This window comes from Pogona vitticeps, chromosome 5 (assembly GCF_051106095.1).
Source record: "Pogona vitticeps strain Pit_001003342236 chromosome 5, PviZW2.1, whole genome shotgun sequence".
In the NCBI taxonomy this organism is placed as follows: domain Eukaryota; kingdom Metazoa; phylum Chordata; class Lepidosauria; order Squamata; family Agamidae; genus Pogona; species Pogona vitticeps.
The window spans coordinates 149,352,501-149,375,866 of NC_135787.1; the positions used below are offsets into that span (position 1 = coordinate 149,352,501).

The 23,366-nt window shown below is 39.1% G+C and overlaps 1 protein-coding gene across 13 annotated transcripts in view; it reads left to right on the forward strand.

Moving 5' to 3' along the window:
- Nucleotides 1–23,366, forward strand: part of SYT1 (synaptotagmin 1) — a 375,109-nt gene that overhangs the window by 87,505 nt on the left and 264,238 nt on the right. For 10 of the 13 annotated variants that reach the window (XM_078376951.1, XM_073000338.2, XM_020804087.3 and 7 more), the window contains exon 2: nucleotides 11,533–11,634. The exons of the other annotated variants lie outside the window; for them this stretch is intronic. The gene's annotated coding sequence lies outside the window, so the exon portion shown is untranslated. The remainder of the gene's footprint in view (nucleotides 1–11,532; nucleotides 11,635–23,366) is intronic. 13 annotated transcript variants of the gene reach the window in all.

A 23,366-nucleotide genomic window follows, 5' to 3' on the forward strand; every position in this document is an offset into this window, starting at 1 on the left:
TTTTTTCATTCATTTTCTTGCAATTGGGAGCTTTCTGTATTTTCCCCAGGTTCACAGAATGGGTATCAGCTGGAAAGCAGACATACAGTAGCACTCACTAATCTTATGAACCAAAACATTGGTTCACCCATTTTGATTTGTCTTCTTTTGTAATGAAGATTCAGGTTTCTATATTTCAAACATTGGACAGGAGACAGAAGAGAAACTCAACTGTAGGAAACGAAAATATTTTTAACGCATTTTGAAAGAAAATAATCTTAATTTTTTAAAAAGCTATATGTAAATCACATCTTCTAAAACTTGCAAGCCAGATCACATGGATCCTTCCAGGCATGTTTTGATTCCAGCAGAAATCTTTTCTGGGGATCCTTTCTTTCTCCCTTCCTTTACCCTGAAAGATGTTACCCAAGACCCAGTTGGCCCTCCAAAATAAATACTGAATAAATGTTTGCATTTGTTTAATATGTTCCTAAACTGCCTTCCTGAAACCCACAGATATGGTGTTTATTATTTATTTTTATTTTTAAAAAAGCAATCATGTAAAAAGCATAATAGAACACTTAAAAAAGCATAATAGAACACTTTTTAAAAAGCATAGTAGAACAATAAAAGCAATATTTAAACAAATTTGCCTTGTCTCCTTCTTGGACCCAAAATAATTGGGGCTGCAATTCCACTTCAGAGGGAGTGTGGTTGAATTTGGAGCGGCACAGGACAAAGTATTTTCCCTACTTGAGCCTCTGCTAGTGGGGGTGTTTTCAAGAGCGCCTTGAAAGCCCCTTTCCTCTTTCTGTATTGAAAAGTAGGTGGCCTTGCATGACAGATTGCACCCCTTTCTAATCAATCTTTGTCAAAGTTTCTTGTGAACCAGAGTTTTATTCTATGGAAACTCTGATAATTTCATAAGCCTCCTGAAGTATCTTCATATGGCAGTTCCACACCTCCCTGTTAACCATGCCATACCATACCACAGACTCTTGGAGAACAGTTAAAGACAGGTTCATGGTTCAAATGGTCCAAGCAATGGAGATGTGTGATCCCTCTTTTAAGACCATAGGCCACCTATGTTTAAGTTGTTTTCTTTAACAAAAAGGACTTTCTGATTTACACACATCATACAGTAGTTGGGCAGGTGGAAGGGATATGCAAAAGAAAAACCATAAATATTATCTACTGAGGGTCAAATTACATTTGATAATTAATGCATCATTAGAAGAAAACATATTCATGTTTCAGTCTCTCATGTCCCTCCCAGCCTCATATTTGAGCAATCAGAATGCAGACTAAGCACATATTTAAAGTCTAATGAGTAAAAGCATGCTAATGTGCAAGCTATAGAGGTCTGGAAATTAGATCATGATCCTAAACATGGGATTAGGATCAAACAGTTTAACACTAAGTCACTGCTGCTTCTAACAATGAACTTGCAGTAGCATCTAGTTTAATCCTGTGTCGTAGAAGGAGTGATGGATCAGACAGTCTTCTTTGAACTCCTGACACACTGTAACCCACAGAGATAGTAAGTAGCAGAAGCATACATATTCAGGGGTCTGTCTTCTAGTTAACATCCCTTCTGATTAAAATTACATAAGGATTTACTATGGCAAAATATATCATCTACATTCCTTTAAAGTACAGTATTTCAGTACAATGAATGCCAATATATCCCAGCTGTGGTAGTTGTTTCCAGAGTGGAATGTTACTTTTAAAAATAATTTGTTGCAGTTATTGTTCCAAGCTGAAGCAGTTACTTCCACAATTACAATTCTTAGTCTCTTAAAAAACAATATAATTAGTTAAGGCACCAGTCTGTGGTACAAAACAGATTCTGCCTTCTTCTTGCTTGCCACAGCAGTTTATGAGGCAGCAACATAACCCAACGCTTGAACTGTGTTACATTCCTCATTAGTGATAATACATCCCCAAATATAAATGTAATTTTCAGTTACAGTTACACTACAGAAGGAATGAAATGATTCCTTAAATTGCAGTAGTAGTGGGAATTAGTTATATCTTTATTATGGAAAATACTAGTCACACATTATTATGTGAATCCTTATCTAAATATATTTGTGACTAGTTATTTCCAGGTTCAGATTATTTCAGTGCCATTCAGTTTCTTTTCTGCTTTCTTTGTCCATGTACATATTAAAATAAAATCACAAATTCCCACTCCTTTTGAGCGTCCTGGCCAACCCCATGTAATATACTTATTTGCCTCATGAAAGTTAAAACCACTGACAGGATTGAAAGATACTGACAGATTCCATCTGTTCTAAAGAGTGATGATTATGTTTTTAAAAAGATTAAAACTCCTTGCAAGAGAATAGTTGTTTGATTCTCTTGGGATTAAAATGGTCAACAAGTCTTTGGAAGAAAATTAGAAAAGAGGCTTCTAGATAGAATAACACATTTAATGTTTCCTATTCATGAAAGATTGGTCTGCTCATGTAAGCAAAGTTTACTATTTTTAAAAAATGTTTTTGTCATTAAGCCTCAATCTATACACATGTTTTAAATAATTCCCATTGAACTCCATAAGATTTCCTTCAGAATAGATGAAAATACAATTCTGCTGTTAACATGGTTAACTTTATCTAGATGTTGTAAAGAGGAAGAACAAAAGACACAGCAGTAGATCAGCTTCAGGTCATAACATATCTATCTGTTGAAGAAGCCTCCCATCTCATGGCCCTCAAGAGGTAGAGACCATTACAGTATCCTCCAGTTAGTCATGCAGTAAATGCATTCAGCAAGCAAAACATTGTAAGTTAAGAAAAATATGTTCTCATTCTTCTTCTATGTGTGGAAGCCCTTGACATTACTGGTCAAATTTCAGCCAAACAGAAATGCTGTCTAGTTTACAGTGATAAAGGTAAAGGTGTTCCCCTTGACATTTAGTCCAGTCATGTCCGATTCTAGGGCGTGGTACTCATCCCCGTTTCCAAGCCGTAGAACCAGCGTTTTGTCTGTAGACAGTTTCCATGGTCACGTGGCCAGTGTGAGTGTAAAACAGCCGGTCTTCCATTATGTAGGGCAGCCATTCTGAACATTTTTTTTTTGCCATGGCCATCAACACAATATGAAAGAAATATAGGCTGAATCCGGATTGTATAAATTGTACAATGAACCTCATAAGGTGGTGTGTGAAGAATTGTTTCCAGTCTGTGTCCCCCTTTCAAATGGGCTAGGGCCCCCAGGGGGCCATATGGCCCCACGTTGAAAATGGCTGATGTAGAGAATTCCTTTAGGCTGGTCTGTTTAGCTGCCCTTCCAGCATAGTCATGATATAATAAGCATTTTAAAACTCGGCTTTATTATTTTGTCAGCTTACTGTATTGCTACACGTCTTCTGTTTTTATTGCCTCTGCTTCTAACTTTATTCCAAATTAAAATAAATACCCATAGGGAAAGTTTAATAAGATCAATAACATGAGTGGTAGTGGATAATGAAGATGCTTAAGGAGGACAATCTTGACCTTTAAAAAGTTGGGAGGGAGGAGGAAGAAATGAGCCTTTCTCATATGAGCTGTCATTTGATTCATAACCATCTCAGGGTGATTTAAAGATGTTTAATAGTGGAGAAAATAATGTCTAATTCCATGTAACAGGTAGTTGGAGCTCGAGTTTGAGATCATAATTATATAAATTATTTTTAAAATATGTATATTAAGAAATTTAAAGTATTTTTACACCCCAGCAAGTATGAAAGGATACATAATACTTTCTCCAGGATGCCTATTTTTATTTTGTAACTAAGAGCATCTGGCTGATCTCTCTGCTGCATTTGGTCTCATTAGCTGCATCCACACATATATCAGTCATCTTTATTTCATTATCCAGAATTATGTGTTGTTCATTCAATCAGTTTGTTCTATAACCCAAGGGGCTTGTAGAGAAATATTTTCAGACCTGCAAGAACATCTGGGAATGTATGTGAAGATATATATCACATTTCTCAAAAAAAAAAATTGTATCTATTTTGTAAAAATGATCTTCCTGACAGTACGATAATTTTATTCTGATTTAATGTTTGACATTAAAGGATGCTAACAGGCTTCCATATGTAGATGAAACGTGTGCATTCCAAAGAATGCTGTGCAAGGAAGTCATGATCTTGGCCTGAATGTCAACCTTTTAACAAAGCCTTGCTGGATTGTGCTTTGTAGGCACAGAGTTGTTATGTTTTCAGTAAAACAGACTAGTTGTTCTCAGAAGGGGAGGTTGAGGGTGTGACAAACCCAGACCTACTGGGATATGCCACAGTTTCACTAAGCTGCCACCAACCATTCCCTATAAGAAGTCACACAGACCAGGGATGGATTTTCAACAAATAAAAAGATAAGGTTTATTTAAAACAACACACAGGGAAAATAAATTGATCAGGTGAATAAGATATAGTAACGTGGCTTAGTCTCATTCATACATGCACACAGTTTGGTTCACACAGAACACTTAACTTGAAGCACAGACCCTGAACCTATCAGTTCTGGCTAACCATACAGACACCTGAACCTATCAGGTTGGTACTGACTGACACACAGTAGTACCCTGTCTGACACACAGACTCCCACACCAGCTTCTTCTTCCCAGCTGCTGCTTCTTCTCCTTTTCTACTCTCCACACACGCTCCACATATATATACAGTACAGCCCCTCCTCCTGATGTCCCGCCTTCCACTCCCCATAGGATGGAACTTTCCCTCCAAACCCATGACAGACAGGTAACATCAGTGCTGTATGTAACACCTCCCCTCTTTATAAGTTGTTTTGTAGGGGGAAAGCTAAGGTGCTTTTCACCAAAAAACAACCTGGATAAAACACACAAAACCAGTTATACATACATACAATACCATACTTCCTTATACTTACATTCTAAGTTAACCATATCAGTTAGGCATTTAAACATTTACCATATACATTACATCAAGTTACCTTTATTCATACAAACCAAATTCAAAAAAACAGGTACATTTAACTTTTTGTCATCAATATATATACATAGTCCATGTTCTTTCGCCGTCTTCATTCTTCAGGTCTTCTTGACAAGGCGTCAGCAACACAGTTCACTGACCCTCTGACCACCTTCACTTCAAAGTCATAGTCCTGCAGGTTTAAAGCCCACCTCATAAGTCTATTGTGGGTTTTCATTGTCTTTAACCATTGCAGTGGTGAATGGTCAGTGCACAGAACAAAATGTCTTCCCCAGATGTAAGGCTTGGCCTTCTGGATCGCGTAGACTATTGCCAGACACTCCTTCTCCATGGTTGCCAAATGTCTCTCACCTTTCTGGAGTTTCCTACTCAGGTAGGACACTGGATGCTGGTCACCATTCTCATCCTCCTGGCAAAGAACTGCTCCTACCCCGCTGTTAGACGCATCGGTGTAGATGATGAACTCCCGGTCGAAGTCTGGAGCACGCAGCACTGGATAGTTGATGAGCGCCTGCTTCAACCTCTGGAACGCCTCCTCACAGTCGCTGGTCCACGGGATGCGGTCATCAGCCTTCTTCCTCGTCAGATCGGTCAGCGGAGTCGCCATCTCGCTAAACCTCGGGATGAACTTTCTGTAGTAGCCCACCAACCCAAGAAATGATTTGACTTTTTTCTTGGTGTTGGGTCTGGGCCAATCACGAACTGCTTCGATCTTAGCCTCTAGGGGTTTTATCACTCCTCCCCCTACTATGTGACCCAAGTATTTTATTTCTGGGCTACCCAGCTGACACTTGCTCTCTTTGCAGAGCCTAGGCCAAAGCACTTCCTCCCCTGGATTAAAGTGCCTCTCCCTGCCTTCCTGGTCATCCCAAGTTTTCTTTCTGACCTTTTGAGCTTGCAGGGTCTCTGCTGCTAGCTCTAGGTTTCTCTTTAGGTCCTTCCTTAAAGAGTCTATGTATGTCACAACGTCTTGTGGGTCACCCTGGGTGATCTGCTCCCAATTTTGTTTGATCAAATCAAGGGGCCCTTTCACCCTTCTCCCAAATAAAAGTTCAAACGGACTGAACCCGGTACTGGCTTGTGGCACTGATCGATAAGCAAACAAAAGGGATTGCAGCTTCTGGTCCCAATTGTTTGGATTCTCTGCCAAGTAAGCCCTAATCATGCGCATCAGAGTCCCATTGAACTTCTCAGTTAACCCATTACTTTCAGGGTGATAGGCAGTGGTTTCCTTGTGCTTAATTCCACAGATTTGCCATAAGCGTTTCATGAGCTTCGATGTGAATGATGCTCCCAAATCTGTGATTATTTCTGAGGCAAATCCCATCCTGGACATATACCCCACCAAGGCATCTGCCACTGTGTTAGTTTCAATGTTAGTCAAGGGTATGGCTTCAGGGTACCTCGTGGCATGGTCCACAATGGTGAGAATGAACCTGTTCCCCCTCTTTGTGGCCTTGGGCAAAGGTCCCACAATATCCACCCCTATGCATTTGAACGGAGTGTCAATCACAGGCAAAGGGCACAACTTTGCTTTGGTCCTGTCGCGGCTATTCCCCTGCCTTTGACACACATCACATTGTTTACAGAACTCCCTGATCTGCTTCCCTATGTCAGGCCAGTAAAAATTCTGTGTGATTCTCTGCTGTGTTTTGTTCACCCCTAAGTGTGCAGCAAACATGTCAGAGTGCCCCCTTTGTAAGATCATGGGGCGATACTTTTCAGGTACCACTAGCTGACTTCGGATCCCATCTCCCCCTTTTGAGATATTCCTCAGGGTCTCTCTATATAAAATCCCCTTTTTCTCTAGAAATCTCACTGGGGTTTCAGGTGTTAGCTGGGCGTCAGTCACCTGTTCAAAACACTTTTGGAGAGTGGCGTCTGCCTTTTGCTCTTGTCCAAATCTGCTGTCTGTGGTTAAGGTTTCCAACACAGCTTCTGAACTCCCCCCACCTGCTTCCGTCTCTGGCTCATCATTACCCCCCTGAACTGTCCCCGTGGTGGCTTGTGAACGTGTAATCACTAGCACCCGTTTCACATGTTCAGCCAGGTCATTTCCCACGAGCACGGCTGCTGGCAGAGTCGATGAAATTGCTAGCCGCCAAACTCCCCTCCAGCCTTGAAAGTTGACAGGTACCTCCGCTACTGGCAGTGAGATCACCTGCCCCTCAATCCCTGCCACCTTCATGCTCTCATTTGGGATTACATACTCCCTAGGAATAATATCTGGATGGCACAGGGTCACCTGAGAACAAGTGTCCCGCAGCCCCCGATACTGATGGCCAAGTATTCCTACGTCCACCCCTGCTGTTTCAAACAACTGAGAATCTGTTCTCACCAGTAGGCAGCGCCTGACCTCTACAAGAGGACCATTTTCCTCAGCCTGATCAGCAGATGTAGCTGTTCCAGATTGAGTAGCCATGGCAACAGGCTCCCTCAGTGACAATGAGCCTTGCTCTTTCTGGACACAGAACACAGCTTTTGGCTTGGTTCCACTCGAATCCTGAGGCACAATTCCTTTTAGCTGCTTTAATTTCTCACACTCTGAGATTAGATGGCCCTTTCCCTGACAGAAATAACATTTTCTGCTATATTTTGAGTCTTTCTCATCCTGTTTTGGTTTTCCCTCCAAAATCTGAGGTCTTGGTTTCATGTCTGAGGGCTTCCCTTCACCATGGGCCCCTCCCCCTTGCTGGCTTTTCCCTGGTCCCTGAGAGTACTTGCTGTAGGTTTCCTTAGGTTTCCCAATCGCTTTCCCCTCACCCAAGGGCTTTCTTATTTGGGAAATAAAATCTGCGATCTCGGCTGCTTCTGCCACAGATTTCGGTTTCCTTTCCCTCACCTGGAATTTCAGTTCCCCATGCAGGACTGAATAGAACTGTTCCAGCGCTATCAAGTCTTTGAGCTGCTGAAAGGTCTCTGTCCCCTCCTGAGATAGCCATTTCTCTAGCAGCCTCACCAATTGGGCCCCCACTTGGGTAAAAGTCTGCTCTGGTTTCTTGGTGATTGACCTGAATCTTTGCCTCAGCTGTTCCGCATTTATCCCATGTCTTGCAAACACCAGTTTTTTAAACTCTGCAAAATCTTTCATCAGTTCCTGTGGCATCTCTGAATAAACTTCAGCAAGGCTGCCACTGATTAAAGATCGCATAATGGTCATCTTCTCAGTTTCCCTCACTGAGAAGTCCACAAACGCTCTTTCCACTAAGGAAAAGAACACCTCAGGACAATCTCCCTTGTGGTACACAGGGAATTTCTTCAGGTCAGCTTTAGACAATTGGCCTCCCTCAGAATCCCTATTGTTATTATTGTTCTGATTCATCAGTTCCAGTTTTCTTAACTCAAACGCCATTCTTTCTTTTTCCAGAGCAATTTTCTCTCTCCCTCTCCATTTCCATTCTCTCTCTCTCTCTCTCTAATTCAAATTGCCGTTGTTTCTCTCTTTCCCTTTCCTCCATTTCCCTCACCCTCAGTTCATGCTGTTGGGCTATGAGTATTTTTATGAGTTCTGGGTTTTGTTCTCCCATGCTGTCACCTTGCACTGAGCCAAATTCATCCTCAGAACCTTGGTCAACCTGGGGGTCTTTCACTTCACCCATTTCTGCCATTTGGCTTCGAGTCAAGGGCATAATCCCCCCCCCCCAGAACAGGCTGCTTTCAAAAGTCAAGCCTCAAAATAAAGTGACCACTTTTTTTTTCTCTTTTGCCTCAGAACCAGCTTTCTCTATAGATTGCTGCTGTCCTTCAGCACTACTTGCAACTGTAGCCAGCCGGAGTCCACCCCCCTCTGCTGGGCCTCTCAGCAGGCAGGCCAGATCACTTCTACTTTACAGTTTTGCCTCAGCTTTTTTCCCGCCAAAACCAGGTTGCCTCAGAGCTCCCTAATCTAGCCCCCAATCTGAGGTTACACGTTCTTCTACTAGCGCACCTCCCCGTGAGGTACACCTAGAAGATTACCTACGTGCTCTCAGATTGTCCCTGACTAGACCCCCCTTGCTCTGGGCACACTTGTCAAGGCTTTGCTGGACCACTGGACAACTGGACCAGTCGTATCCCACACGCTGGACACCAATCAATGTGACAAACCCAGACCTACTGGGATATGCCACAGTTTCACTAAGCTGCCACCAACCATTCCCTATAAGAAGTCACACAGACCAGGGATGGATTTTCAACAAATAAAAGGATAAGGTTTATTTAAAACAACACACAGGGAAAATAAATTGATCAGGTGAATAAGATATAGTAACGTGGCTTAGTCTCATTCATACATGCACACAGTTTGGTTCACACAGAACACTTAACTTGAAGCACAGACCCTGAACCTATCAGTTCTGGCTAACCATACAGACACCTGAACCTATCAGGTTGGTACTGACTGACACACAGTAGTACCCTGTCTGACACACAGACTCCCACACCAGCTTCTTCTTCCCAGCTGCTGCTTCTTCTCCTTTTCTACTCTCCACACACGCTCCACATATATATACAGTACAGCCCCTCCTCCTGATGTCCCGCCTTCCACTCCCCATAGGATGGAACTTTCCCTCCAAACCCATGACAGACAGGTAACATCAGTGCTGTATGTAACAGAGGGGACTTCTGTTCTGCCTTATGGCCTGTAGTCTGCAGGATACTGCAGCATTCCTTCTTGTCAAATGTGTTGTCTAATATCTACATTAAAGCACTCGAGAAGTCATTTAGAGGTTGGCCAAGATCGATCTATGGCCAAGATCAAAAGATATATTTTGGTGGTCATTGTTGATGGAATTTGAGTGTTCTTCTCCTCTCCTCCTTTGACTTTTCTTTGGAATGTGTTTTCAGGTCAATCAAGGGAGTGCAAGAGAAGGGGGTCACAAATTCCAGAAGACATAAAAGTATCCACTAAAAGCACTCCTGTTGATCACAGGGACATTGTAGGGCCACTGAGCAGGTATCTATATGAAGTTTCGAGATGGATCAAGATGAAAATTAGAATATTTTGGCCAAGAAAATATGCTGATCAATACATAGGGCTTCAGCCAGTGTTGATTCAACTGGTTGGACTCCTCTGAAAGAACCAAGCTGACAATTTATGTTTTTTTCCTGAACTTTGTTGATTATAGAAACACAATCATTCAATCAACTTTTAACCAACTTTGAATGGTATATTGGCTGCAAAACTATGTAGGGAAAGCAAACCCATCCTCCATTATCCATGGCCTAGTCAGATGCAGAAGGCTATTACTGTAATGCATGGTACACAGAACTGTCTTTGTAAATGGTTTACAAGTCTTAGTATAGGATGTGGCTGTTCAATTTAGATAATATCAGCTTCCCTGACTGCAAGTGTGTTTCTGGAACTAGAACACTAATTTTCATTTTGAAGCCCTGAAGATTTAAGGGCCTGGTTATTTGAAGGCTAGTTACACCTTTATACCACGCCTTGAATTCATCTTTGGAAAAACTGCTCATTGGCCTGCTACTTGGTATCAGTAAAGCTGCTGGATACTAGAGGGAAGGTCTTTCTCAATAGTCATCATTGAAACAATATAGCAAAGTTGGCCATTCCCATTGGTGAAGTCCTTTTAAGAGGGCTTTTAAATTTTACATGTTATTTCTTTCTTGGACACACACAATCTGTTTTAAGCCTGTTGTGTTGTAACTAGCTCTATTTAAATCTTTTTATATTGTTTGTGATTTTATAATTTCTGTGACATTAGATTGCATGGCTTTTGCAGTGTAAGTTAGCTTTTTGAAGATGACAGTCCTCAAAAGTGCCTAAGAAATATTTTAAACAATTAAGTAAAATGTATTTTTGAAAATACAAAATACAGTAAACATATTTCTGAGATAAGGCTGGAACGTCATCAGGCTTGGTATCCCTGCATGTTCTGGAGCCAACCTCTGCTGCTGAAACCTGGAGATCTTTTTTTTAAAAAAAACACTTTTGAGAGTTTAAGCAAGATGCTAGGCACACTATTTTCAGAAGAATTGTACCCTGTATAGGGTTTTGAAATATTATTTCTGAAAACCTAAAAATTAGAAGGTCTGTAGGAGAGATTTCCAGTTACAATATAATATAGAAAGTCACAGTCTTAATAAAATTGGGGAAGCTATGCTTCTTGATTAGAGCTGACTTTTAGCACCACAGATTATGGCCCACATTTAAAGTCTGTAATATACAATCCATAGATGATAATTATTATAGCAGTTAACCATTACTACAATTGCTATCATTTTCTGAAATGTGGCCCAAAGATTTGCATAGTGATTTTGCAGCTGATTAGTGCTTCTATCTTTTGACATTATTGATTCCTATTTCATCAGAAAGACTTTATGAAAATGCTTCTGGATCCCTGCTAGAAGCCAGATATTATTCCAGAAGCCACTCTCAATCGAAACATGGGAGCAAAGTGATGGCTTCATAATTTTAGAGTATACATTACATCCATTTTCTCCGTGAGCAAACGATGGACTAGTTACATACTAGGAATACCTTCTTGGTTGGTACATAAAATAGTGTACCAGCTCTTCTCAGAAATACTTTAGAGTCCAAGAAGTTGTTATTAGAAACTGTGAGACAACTAAGTAATTCTCCCTTCCTCACTTTTATATAGGAGGAAGAACCTGGGCACCAGAGAATATAGAGGAAGACTGATTCAGCCGGCACTTGACCTTTCTTTGTGACCAGTAAACAGTATTGATGCCATTCATATAAGGTATCTGAAGTCATTTCTGTATCATTCTTGTATGTGAAATATTCAGTACACTTATTTGTGAAAATAATGTTTGAATGAATAGGGACACTTTGCTGGTGATGTTACTCTGTTGGAGACATTATGAGAAATTAAAGTTTGGACACTCCTGCTTCCCACCCTATTTTGCCCTACACACGCTGGACTGTGAGTTTGCACTTCATTAAATCCAGTGTTTTCATAGTTCATTATTTCACAAATGATCTTCTCCAGTCTTTGCATCTAACAAAAAATATGCTGTGGCATTTGTCTTTGTGTTTTGGTATGTCAGTGTAAGTATCACTTGAAAGCAAGGTCATCATTCCCTGGTTTCAGTTATATATTGTCATGTTTGTATATATACAAGAGCCAAAAAAGCAATCCTTAATGCAAGAAAAGGTATCCCTGTTCTTCTATGATAGACAGAGAAGCAGATGTCATTGCTGTTGCATGTGTGACTCTCATCTCCAAAACCATTTATTCCTAGTTATTCTGCCTCCCTTAATAATGCATTACTTCTAATGGCCTAAATCCAACATGATGCTAGTACAACATGACTATTACTATTACAATGTAACTTCCCTCTCATATGCTCATTATAATATGATGATAGTCATTCCTATAGGAAGAGTCCAAACATACAGGCGGCTAAATTGATAAATATAAGTAAATGAAGAGCAGGTCTTTTGTAAAATGAATAATTTCAAACCAAACCAGCCTCAAGTTCTTTGCATTACACCAGTGATAGCTTGCTCTGATATTTTCTTTGTAAGAAACTTTGATTTTCTTCCAGCTACTGGGAAGACTGCAGCTAAACTCAAAGGGAACAAGGAAGCCTGAAGACCGGGGGGAGGGGGGAGAAGGAGGGTAGATGATGCCATAGCGGCAGCTACTCAGACAGTCTTGAAACTTCCACACTGTGAGCCCTTCCTCCACCCCATCCTGAGAGCTTATGAAAAGCCAGGTGGAGAAGACCTACAAGCAGGTTTCTCAAGTACAGCAGAGGCTACAATGGCAAAAGCATGTTGGCATTGCCCTCTCTTTTTCTGGATTCTGCCATTCCATTAGCAGGAGTCCAGCGGTAGATCCTGCCCAATGTTTATGTGTTCTGTCTTCCAGATTTTTATGGCATCTTGCAATGTCCAATACAGTAGATAGCTATCAGACATAAGGCATAAAACAGCATATACAGTACAGTTTGTAATATGCTTTCAGTGTATTATCTTCAGTACGAAATAAGTTCATATGTTAGGGTTAGTCAGATACTCAAAACGTATTCTCACTGGTACCCAAGCATATATTCTTACAGAGCAAGAATGAGGAATGTGGATTCCTTTACATATTGTAGAACTGTAGCTGCCATCAACTCTCATTAGTGGTTGTTGCTGGATAGGGCTGATGGGAATTACAATCCAGCAGCATCTAGAGGGTCACACATTCCCCACTTCTGATGCTGAAAATGTGATGCCTATTATCAGGCATGCACCAGTTCAGCTGCTTCAACTTCTTCATAATGATTGTTGAAAGGCATTAAAAAGGGTCAAATAAAAAATGTGTGGAGCAGAGTGGGCTACCACACTCATTGTCACTCTGCATTTGTGGAATGCAGGATGAAGAGCAGAACTTGCTCTGCACATGGAGGCTGTCCATTCAACTGGGTTCTACATGCAATCTAGGCTTTCTTGTTCAGTCTGTTGCTTCTCCACCCATAAGTGGAGGATGGAGGAACTCTCACACACTTGTTCCCTAAGTGTGTATTAATCCCATTTTGAATGTCTGTCTTATGCCTCTGCTGTATATATGGAGGACCAGTTACTATAGAGCAGACAACTTAGCTATAATTCCAAAGTCTTTTAATTCAGGTTCTGACATCTTTAAATATTCAGAAACATTAAATGAATTTCACAATGCTGACACTTTATAATATTAATAATGATATTAATGCAACTTAATTATTTCCAGACACTCAGAATCATGTTTAACTAATTGAATCTTATTTTTCCCTGGAGTGATTTGAGTGGTTACAGATAACTAGTGATTAGATTTGTTAAAAATAAAAAAATGACAGAAAATGACATTGGAGTGTATTAGGTATTAGTAAAAGGAACTTAATGTGACAAGCCAGACACTGAATTCCATGTGCCTAATGAGCAAGTAACTAGGTACTACTGATTAATTATTGGTGTAATATATGTGAACATCACTGTCTTCTTAAAACACACAGTAAACATTTGAAACAGAGATAATTCTTCCGTCCACTGCAAAAGGCTAACTTTTTGTTTGGGAAAAAAATCCTCTAAATTATCACAAAATATTTTGTGTCCCTTTTTAAAAAAATCAAGATCCTTGTTACCTGTGTCATAAGTTTAAGATATTATTTAACTGTAAAAAGTAAGGTCATGGAACTTACATATACAGACCAGTCGAATGTAAATCTAAATACAACATAGAATTCAGAACAGGACCTTTTTTGTTTGTGTGGAGCACAGGGGACAGTTGTTGAGGCCCTCACATTTGAAGAGGAGTGTGACACGTGGAAGGGGTCACATTAACACTTGCATTGCTGCATTGTTGCCAGTTCCTTTTCTCTAAGAAGCCCACTGATTGGAGCTCCATAAATATAATGGGTGTATGTGTGTGTGTCGCAATACAAACTCTGCTGCTGCTGTGAATAATATAAAATCTAGTTCTCTTTGTCATTGTTGTTTAGTCGTTTAGTAGTGTCTGACTCTTCATGACCCCATGGACCACAGCATGTCAGGCCCTCCTGTCTTCCACTGCCTCCAGGAGTTGTGTCAAATTCATGTTGGTAGCTTCGATGACACTGTCCAGCCATCTCATCCTCTGTCATCCCCTTCGCTTCTTGCCTTCACACTTTCCCAATATCAAGGTCTTTTCCAAAGAGTCTTCTATTCTCATGAGATGGCCAAAGTACTGGAGCGTCAGCTTCAGGATCTGACCTTCCAGTGAGCACTCAATTTTGATTTCCTTCAGAATGGATAGCTTTGTTCTCCTTGCAGTCCAGGGGACTCTCAAGAGCCTCCTCCAGCACCACAATTCAAAGGCATCAGATCTTCGGCGGTCAGCTTTCTTCATGGTCCAGCTCTCACTTCCATACATCACTACAGAAAAAACCATAGCTTTGACTATTCGGACTTTTGTTGTCAAGGTGATTGCTTTTTAATATTCTGTCTAGGTTTGTCATCGCTTTCCTCCCAAGAAGCAGGCGTCTTTTAATTTTATAGCTGCTGTCTCCATCTGCAGTGATCGTGGAGCCCAAGAAAGTAAAATTTGTCACTGCCTCCATATCTTCCCCTTCTATTTCCCAGGAGGTGATGGGGCCAGTGGCCATGATCTTAGTTTTTTTTGATGTTGAGTTTCAGACCGTTTTTTGCACTCTCCTCTTTCACTCTCATTACAAGGTTCTTTAATTCCTCCTCACTTTCTGCCATCAGAGTGATATCATCTGCATATCGGAGGTTGTTGATACTTCTTCTGGCAATCTTAATTCCGGTTTGGGATTCCTCCAATCCAGCCTTTTGCATGATGTATCCTGCATATAAGTTAAATAAGCCGGGGGACAATATACAGCCTTGTCGTACTTCTTTCCCAATTTTGAACCAATCAGTTATTCCATATCCGGTTCTAATTGTTGCTTCCTGTCCCACATATAGGTTTCTCAGGAGATAGATTAGGTGATCAGGCACTCCCATTTCTTTAAGGACTTTGAGGCATACCCAACAACTACTAGATTTCATAGAAGAAAATCCTTTCTAATTGTAATCTCCTCCACCCCATGCATTTCATAATTTCTCTTGTTCTTTGAGAAGCTGGTAAAATTCTGTTTGAACATTTTTCCTGCATCCCACTTCCAGGACTTGTCGGCACTGTAGGCAAGGGGGGGGGGAACCTATATGCACTTATTTTTAATTCAAAATAAATTTTACTAAGAGTTTGTATTTATTTTTATTTCAAATTACAAGTTTAAAATTCTGGGGGTTGTAATTGATAGTCAAGAAGAAATGCGGAAGTGTGTAGGTTTCTTAAAAATCCAGAGAAGGGAGTGAGATGCTGAAAGATTATAGGAGCTTTGCAGAAAGATATGATGGATTTGAAGCAACTGATAGTTTAGTCAGAATGTGACTAAAGATTTTCCAAATGTTATCACAGTTTTCTGCCTTTATCTAATTCTGTGAAGAATTGCAGTCTCAAAATTAAACTTTATTAAAAAGAAATGTTCCTTAGTAACACAACCAACACTTTTGTCAATCTCTGTAATAGCCGTAGAACATGTGTTTTGTGAAGGAAATATTTTGATAATCCCATATCTGAACTTGCTGACCAGAAAAGTAGGGGGAAAAAATTGAAGGACAACCAACTTCTCTGAATGTTGTCATCATGTGCAAATAGTTTGTGCTGTTTTAGTTATATTCTTAATATTCAGATGAAAAATATAGTTACCTTCCCTTGAAAATATTATGTGTATGCAAAATATTTTTTCTCAATGGATGGGGAAAAAAGAAGGTTGCAGAAAGGGCTTCAAATGAACATCCATCTCCAGGCTTTTCAATGTCTTAGAGAGTCCTGGAGAAAGGTGGGCTCTTGAATTTATGTTGACCTTTTAATGCCCCATTCTGAGCCTGGGTGTTAAATTCCACTGTGGCTCCTGGGAGAAGAGCTAGCCTGTGTAACTTTGGGCAATCTTGACAGTCCATTGGAAGAAGGGAATAGCAAAACACATCTGAGTATTCCATACTTAGAAATCCCTAGAAAAGGTTGCCATATGTTGTAATTGAGTTTACAACATATGTTATTTATTGTTATCATGAAATATTCATTATTATGAAAGAAATACTCAATAGTATGACTTCGCATCAGAATAATATTTCTCATGTGACCCCAATCCCACTTGATTGCTTTGTTGCTTTAAGTCTGATGAAATAGAACACATGAACTTGAATTGTGTTATAAAATCATGGAAAGATAATTAAAGAAGGAAGATACTTTCTATTAACCAGTTTTGTTCAATCATAATCAACCTAACTACTCAAACTACAGTTGGATAGTTTTATCTTGGATATGATTAATGAAACTCATAATTTGTATTTTATAGAAATTTCCTTTCTCTCCTCATTACCTTTTTCTAGATAGGTTGCCACTGATCTACTTTTCATTTTAAATCTGCATTGTAGGTTTAGGTCACAGTGTCCAACTTCTAAGGAGGTGATTGCATTAAGAGTAGAGAACTGAGGAGAATTGGAGTCTATAGAATGAGTAGGGGGCCAGCATCCTATGTTACTAGACTCCTTGCATCATCCCTTACCATTGGTCATACTGGCTGGTGTTTATAGGAGCCATTGTCTAGAAACATCTGGTAGGCCAGAGTACCCTTGTTCAATGAATATGGTGAGTTTTTATAGTGAATTAGTTCAAACTCTAAATGCACCATCTTAGCATGATTGATTCTGGATGCCCTTCATGTGAACTGTACAGATGGAGACCTGTTAAAGGCTTTTCTTTGTTAGAGTCTGGAATTTACTGGCCTGCTGTTTTAATTGTCTAATGTAAATTGCTTTTTTTCAAAAGAGCAGTATTCATCAAGACCATAACATAGGAAAAAAAGGATCAAATTCACCTCCCTTTCTTCTGTGATCCTGGTAATTATCACCCCCTCCCCAGCTGCAGCTGCTACATGCATTTTTAAAAGCTGTGCAAGATTCACAGTTACATCTTATCTGGCCCTCATTTGTTGGCTAAAATGGGGGAAAGACCTGAACAGTCACAGAGATCCATCTGCCACCGCTAGCAATCCCAGTCCCATGCATTAGAATTCCATATTTAGCCATTATGTATGTACCCCCCGTGAATTTATTTACAAAACAATTTTTTGTGCAACTGGGATGTATATGTCCATAACTTTGACCAACAGTGTTTCAATTATACTTTTATATAGTTCATATTATTCTAATCCAGTCCTATCATTTTCATTTATGGTAGGCCTCACTCATATTAATTACATAAAGTAAAACATTTAACAGAGAATTGGTGCCTTCATTAGCCAGATATTGATAGAACTTTACATTATATTGCTTACTTCTCTGTACAGAATTCAGTTCACTTTTTTTGAGTACTTAAGTAAAGGATAAGATTTTCTTTTATCAGTTGCTTCACACCACTTCCTACTGAAAATAAATCTTGATTCCAGAAGGTGTGTGATTATGGAGATAATGAACATTAAGCATTCTTGTTTTGCAGTCATCTGTGTTCCTTTTAGTTTCTTCTGGGACATATTTTAAGAACGTGACAGGGAGTAAAATAAGGCACCAGTATTTTCAGTCTGGTCTTGCAGATAACTCTTCCTAATTTATGTACACGGAGAAAATGTTTTGGGAACTGAACACGAAGTCCCCTTATGAAAAATAGAACGAGACATGGCACGCACACTTAATTGTGTTTCCAATCCTCAGGCAATGTGCCGCTAAGCAGATTATTCACATATACCCTAAAGCTATAAGGAGGTGGAGTGGAAAGAAACATCAAAGTCAAAACAAACATAAGTTTCAAAATATTGTTTTAAAAAAAGGTACAGAGGGGCTTATAGATGTACAGAAAGATGTATGAATTTTAGGTGTTAATAAACCTTTATAAAACTGAGGCTCAGAATTTGAGGAGATCTGAATGAATGGCCAAAAAATGATGTATTATATTGAATTAATCTCTGTGTTGTTTTTTAAAAAAGCCAAGTAAAAACTTGTATTTTTGCATATTCTTAAATCAGTTAAAATTGTATAGTTTTGAATGTATTTTCTCATACATTATGAGTTTCTAAACATATTTTAACTTAAAATAACACATTTTATACATACTTTGATATTTTTAGCCGGCCATTGTGTCGCACAATGTAGAGAAGTGCAAAATCCAAAAGATACCTGTTTGAGTGCTCATGTTAGTCCAGGATATGCAGATCAGGCCAGTTGTTACCAGAATCTGGAAAGAATAAACTGATTGGGCCTTGAATGTGCTGTAAATTGGGATCATGGAGTAGGGGGATGGAGAGGAGGGGGGAACCAAGGTTAATAGGCAAGTACCAACTAAAATGAGAAGATAATATATACTCCTTTCTCAACGTCCCCTCCAAATCCAACTTCTGCAGCAGTCTTAAATTCATAAGCCAGAGTTAGTGATACTATTGTAAATAGGTTTGCATTTATTTATATATATTTGATTAATTGTGTTTCTTTACTGTTTTGGCTCAAATTAAATGTAGTGGAAGGCAAATAGAATCAAATAATGTTGTCGATGGCCCAACTAAGGCAAGAGGAGCAACTCATATATGGAGGATACTGGTGCTAAAGAAGGATAGCAGGCTTTCTAATGATTATCAGAGAAACTATTTCACCCTTATTCCAACCAACAGATGAGGAACAACCACTAAACAATTTTGTAAAGTATTTCTGTGTGAAGCATCATCTTAAACTAACTAGGCTGATATCTGCATCATTTCAGCTCTTTGTTGTGACTTTATAATTATGGCCAAAATCCAACAGGGGGCATCTGTCAGTGGAATTTGGAAGAATGAACTCCTATCCCTAATTCACCACCTGTGCATTAGCAGAGACCTGCTTTGAAGGACTAACAGAAGCTTCAGAACTGGTTTTCAGATGGAGAGGAGAGGAAAGGAGACATACTAAGTTGTATTGCACTGGCACTGCAGCATTGGATTTAGGCCTGTATCCTGTAGGAAGGCTATATGCTATGTTGACAAATGCTGCAGCTCATTAAAATATGGTCTTATACTGTTCCTCTGCCAAACATTTTTATAAATTAAAATTGACAGTTAGGTTTACATTGCTTTCCACTAAAAAGAGTTTTTCTCCATTTTTATGCTTGTGATGATTTTTATGAAGAAACACTTGGCAAAAAAAAGGATCTGAATTAGCAAAAATGTAAAAAACCTTTCTTCCTGAATGGATCTATGGAGTGAACACTACACAAACTCATTAGTACAGATGCTGTAATGCTTTGAGTATTTGCATAATGGATGTTATAATCTAATGGGCAAATGCTTGTATGTCTGTATGCATACACAGAGAGGGTAATAGCTCTAAAACTTATGTAATAGTAAGGCTGAAAAAAAAATCATAATTGGTGTTTCATTTTTGCGACTGTTCATTCAGGCCTAGAGTGGTCGAAATGACTAGATAGGCAGGGTATAAATACAATAAATAAATAAATAAAAATAAAAACAGACAAAAGGAGTTTTCTGAGTTTTAACTTCTAGTTGGAGATGCTCCTCATTTTTTTTTCTGATTTTATATCAAAGTAAGAGTGGGCAGTAGCTCCAAAAGTAGGGACATTTATAGCTGAATGTTAAAATTCACCAGATAGTATTGATTTTAAAATGTTCTTCATCCTTAAGAATAACAAGGCAACATACACATGAGTTAGAATAATAAAATGGAATACAGAATAAAATTATAAAAACTGTAATCAAAACAAGAAGAACAATAAAACAATCCAAATTGGCCAGGTAAATGCATTTGCAAAACAAAAAGGTTTTGAATAGGATCCAGAAAACCTGCTGTATTGGCACCAGTTTTACCTCCTTTAGTTAGTATACCATAGTTGGGGCATCACAGTCAAGAAAATCTTCTTTGTTGACCTAAAATGTAGATGAGGTCTTTGGAGGGAGTGCCTACCTTGATGATTTTAAGTTACAGACTGATACAAGGAGAGACATTCTTGCAGTAATTGGGGCCATTCAGTGTAAGGTGCAGCAATACTCATCTTTATTTTAAACAAGGATGAGAAATCAGTCACAAGATGAAGATAATTTAAGCTTCTTCATCTTCCCTGCATCCCAAAATAACAAAGAATTGTAAGTTTTAAGCTGCAACTCCATATACACTTCCCTGGGAGTAACTGAAAGCAACTTTGAAGTACGTAGTAAATAACTTGTAGTGGGCATGTAGAATATTGCACTGTTACAAGCTTCCCCCCCCGCCCTTATATTAATAAACACAAATAAGTATTGAACAATTGATAATGATAAATACAGTATCATCAAACACTGAAAAAAAGATTAAAATGACCATGACAACGACTCATGACTGGTTACAAAATGTTCAATTTATAAAGAACTGTATCTCATGTTGTAATATTAAATTATATGATATGAAATCTTGGTGCATGTTTTTAAAGTCACATTCTTATCTGTGTGAGACATATCACATCCCTGCAAGAAGTCCAAAAGTTGCTCTTCTTTTCTCGATTTAATTATCTAGCACTTTGCAGCTGTAGCCTGTCTGCCACTGACATGGGAAATTTCATTTTGTTCAAATATCTTTTGTGTTTGTCTCCTTGATATTGATAACGGCTGCTTGTGCTGGTGCTAATCTCCTTTTTTTTAATTCTGAAAATGTAATAAAGCAAGAAAATAGAAAGTAACAGCTACATGCCGTGATTAGTCTAGCAACCTTCAAAGCATTACATCAAAATCCAGCTAATACTGGGAGAAAATGCAGAATGCTTGTTGTAGCTTAAGAGTGCCCCCCATACTTCAATATCTCAAAGCAACACAGATCACAGACACTTTCAGCATGCCAACAAAATAAATCATTGTCCAGACAAGAAGGAAATAAAAATGGATCCCATGGGGCTCCCTGTTACATTTCCTAGCTAGTTTTCAGAATATATTGTTAATTATCACATTTATCTACACTATGCTTCTTTCATGCACATTTGTGTTTGGATTCATTTCCGAAACAAAAAGGCACTGTTAATCATGTAATTCAGTTGTCTCATCAGAATGGCATTCAAGTTCAAAGCAAATGAAATCATTGGGGTGGGAGGGAAGGAAGCTTTGCCATCATTTGATAATAAAATTGTGTATAGGTAGAAAGCTAATTCCTAGACCTCTTTCAATAGGTGTGACTTGATTTTTATGTTTGTTTTGAAAAAGCGACTCAGTTTAGTATGAGTAAAGGCTGTGGAGTATAGAGGGCACCACTATTTTACCCCTTCAGGCATTCCGCTTAATTGTCACTTTGTGGCAAATGTTGGTAGGTGAAGTTGTTGAAGGGAGAAAGGGGAAATAGATCTACGTCTGTGATGGAATTGATACTTCTTGCATTGTGTTACGTGTGTGCTGTAAAGAAGACTGTATTTGGGCATCAGGTGGGGGTTGTCAAATGTCCTGGGCCCATTGTCTGTGTCAGTGAATTCTTAAAAGTCACTGTTGTCTCATGGCAGATAGAAGTGAGCAGCTTACTGTAGGGTGGACTGTTTCTTAACTTTAAGAAAATGTGTTTGGACACAAGAAAACTGTAATCAAAGAGATATTTCCTGTATTGCTGTGGTTGCTGCTGTTGTTTCAACTTATATAACCCCTTCCCATAGTGCTAGAACACTCTCTGGGCAGTTTACCACACCCTCCATGGCAAGCTGTGTGCTAATTTTACTGACCTCAGAAGTATTGGAAGACTGAGTCAGCCTTGAACTAGTTACCAGAATCTGTCAAAACCAAACTCAGATTCTAGACCTGAGAAGTCATTGTTTCTAGAATTGAACCAAAATTTATCAGAAGACAATTTGTGAGAACATTTTGAGACTTTTCTTCCTAATGCAGATTGAAAAATCTAAAAGTTTCCTTTAAAATAGATGTCTATTTTCAGATTGCTAGACATTTTACAGTAGCATGTTCATCGGCTATACTTAAGAGCAGTTGTCTCTAAGTACTGTATAAGAAAGAAGCCCTTCTCTCACCAAGCCACAGTCCTGTAAGTGAGTTGCACCCATTTAGGTTTTGTCTATCAATCAGTCAACACCTGTAGCTAACACTTTTGTCCCATTTCTTTGCTCCAATTCTTGAACCTGTCACCTATCCTCATACTCCACAACACCTGCTTTCTGCCTATTTCTGCTTCTTAGCAACAAGACTTCTTCATACTCATGTCCTTAGCTTTGCTATTTTCAGGTGTGTCTTTCCTTTATGTTTAAGTACTGTGTTGCTTTTGTTGATTGATTATGTTAGCTCAGTTGGACAAAGGATGTACAAAACATTCTTTAACAGGGGTGAGAAAACTCCCCCCCCTCAAAAAAACATGTTTTAGACATTGCCTCCAACAATCTTTATCATCAGCCTTCTTGTGGGGAGGGATAGTGGCAGCTTAATCTCCAACTATTTGGAGAGCTAAAGATTACACAGCCCTGCTGTCTTAGTTGCACATGTCAACACAACATTGGTCTTAAATAGGGAGATCCAGAACTAATGGAATATGTGGGGCAGCACTGTAAGTTGGGTTCTTCTGCCTCTATTTTTACTCCCTCCCTTTCTTACTGAGTTGTCATTGATGACAATGCCAAGTTTTAAAAATTGATGAGATTTCTAAAAAATAATTTTCTGTAACGTGCAAAAAGTAGCAAAGGAAAACAAACTTCCCAGCAAGAACCCTCTTCCTCAAACGTCCATGATTCACAACTTCCACTTGTTGTTAACATTTTTTAAGCATATTGGCACTCTGAAATCATCCATACTCTGGTAGTGTCACCTTTAAATGGTCAATTCTAATAAAAGATAATGCAACTTATTAATTTTGATAGGCAGTTGAATTAGGGCTTTCTGCCCTTATGTCACTTATCATTTGTGTGTTCATATGAGCAATTGCTGCTCAGTTGACAGAATAATTCTTGAATATGCAGTATTGGGACTTGAGAAG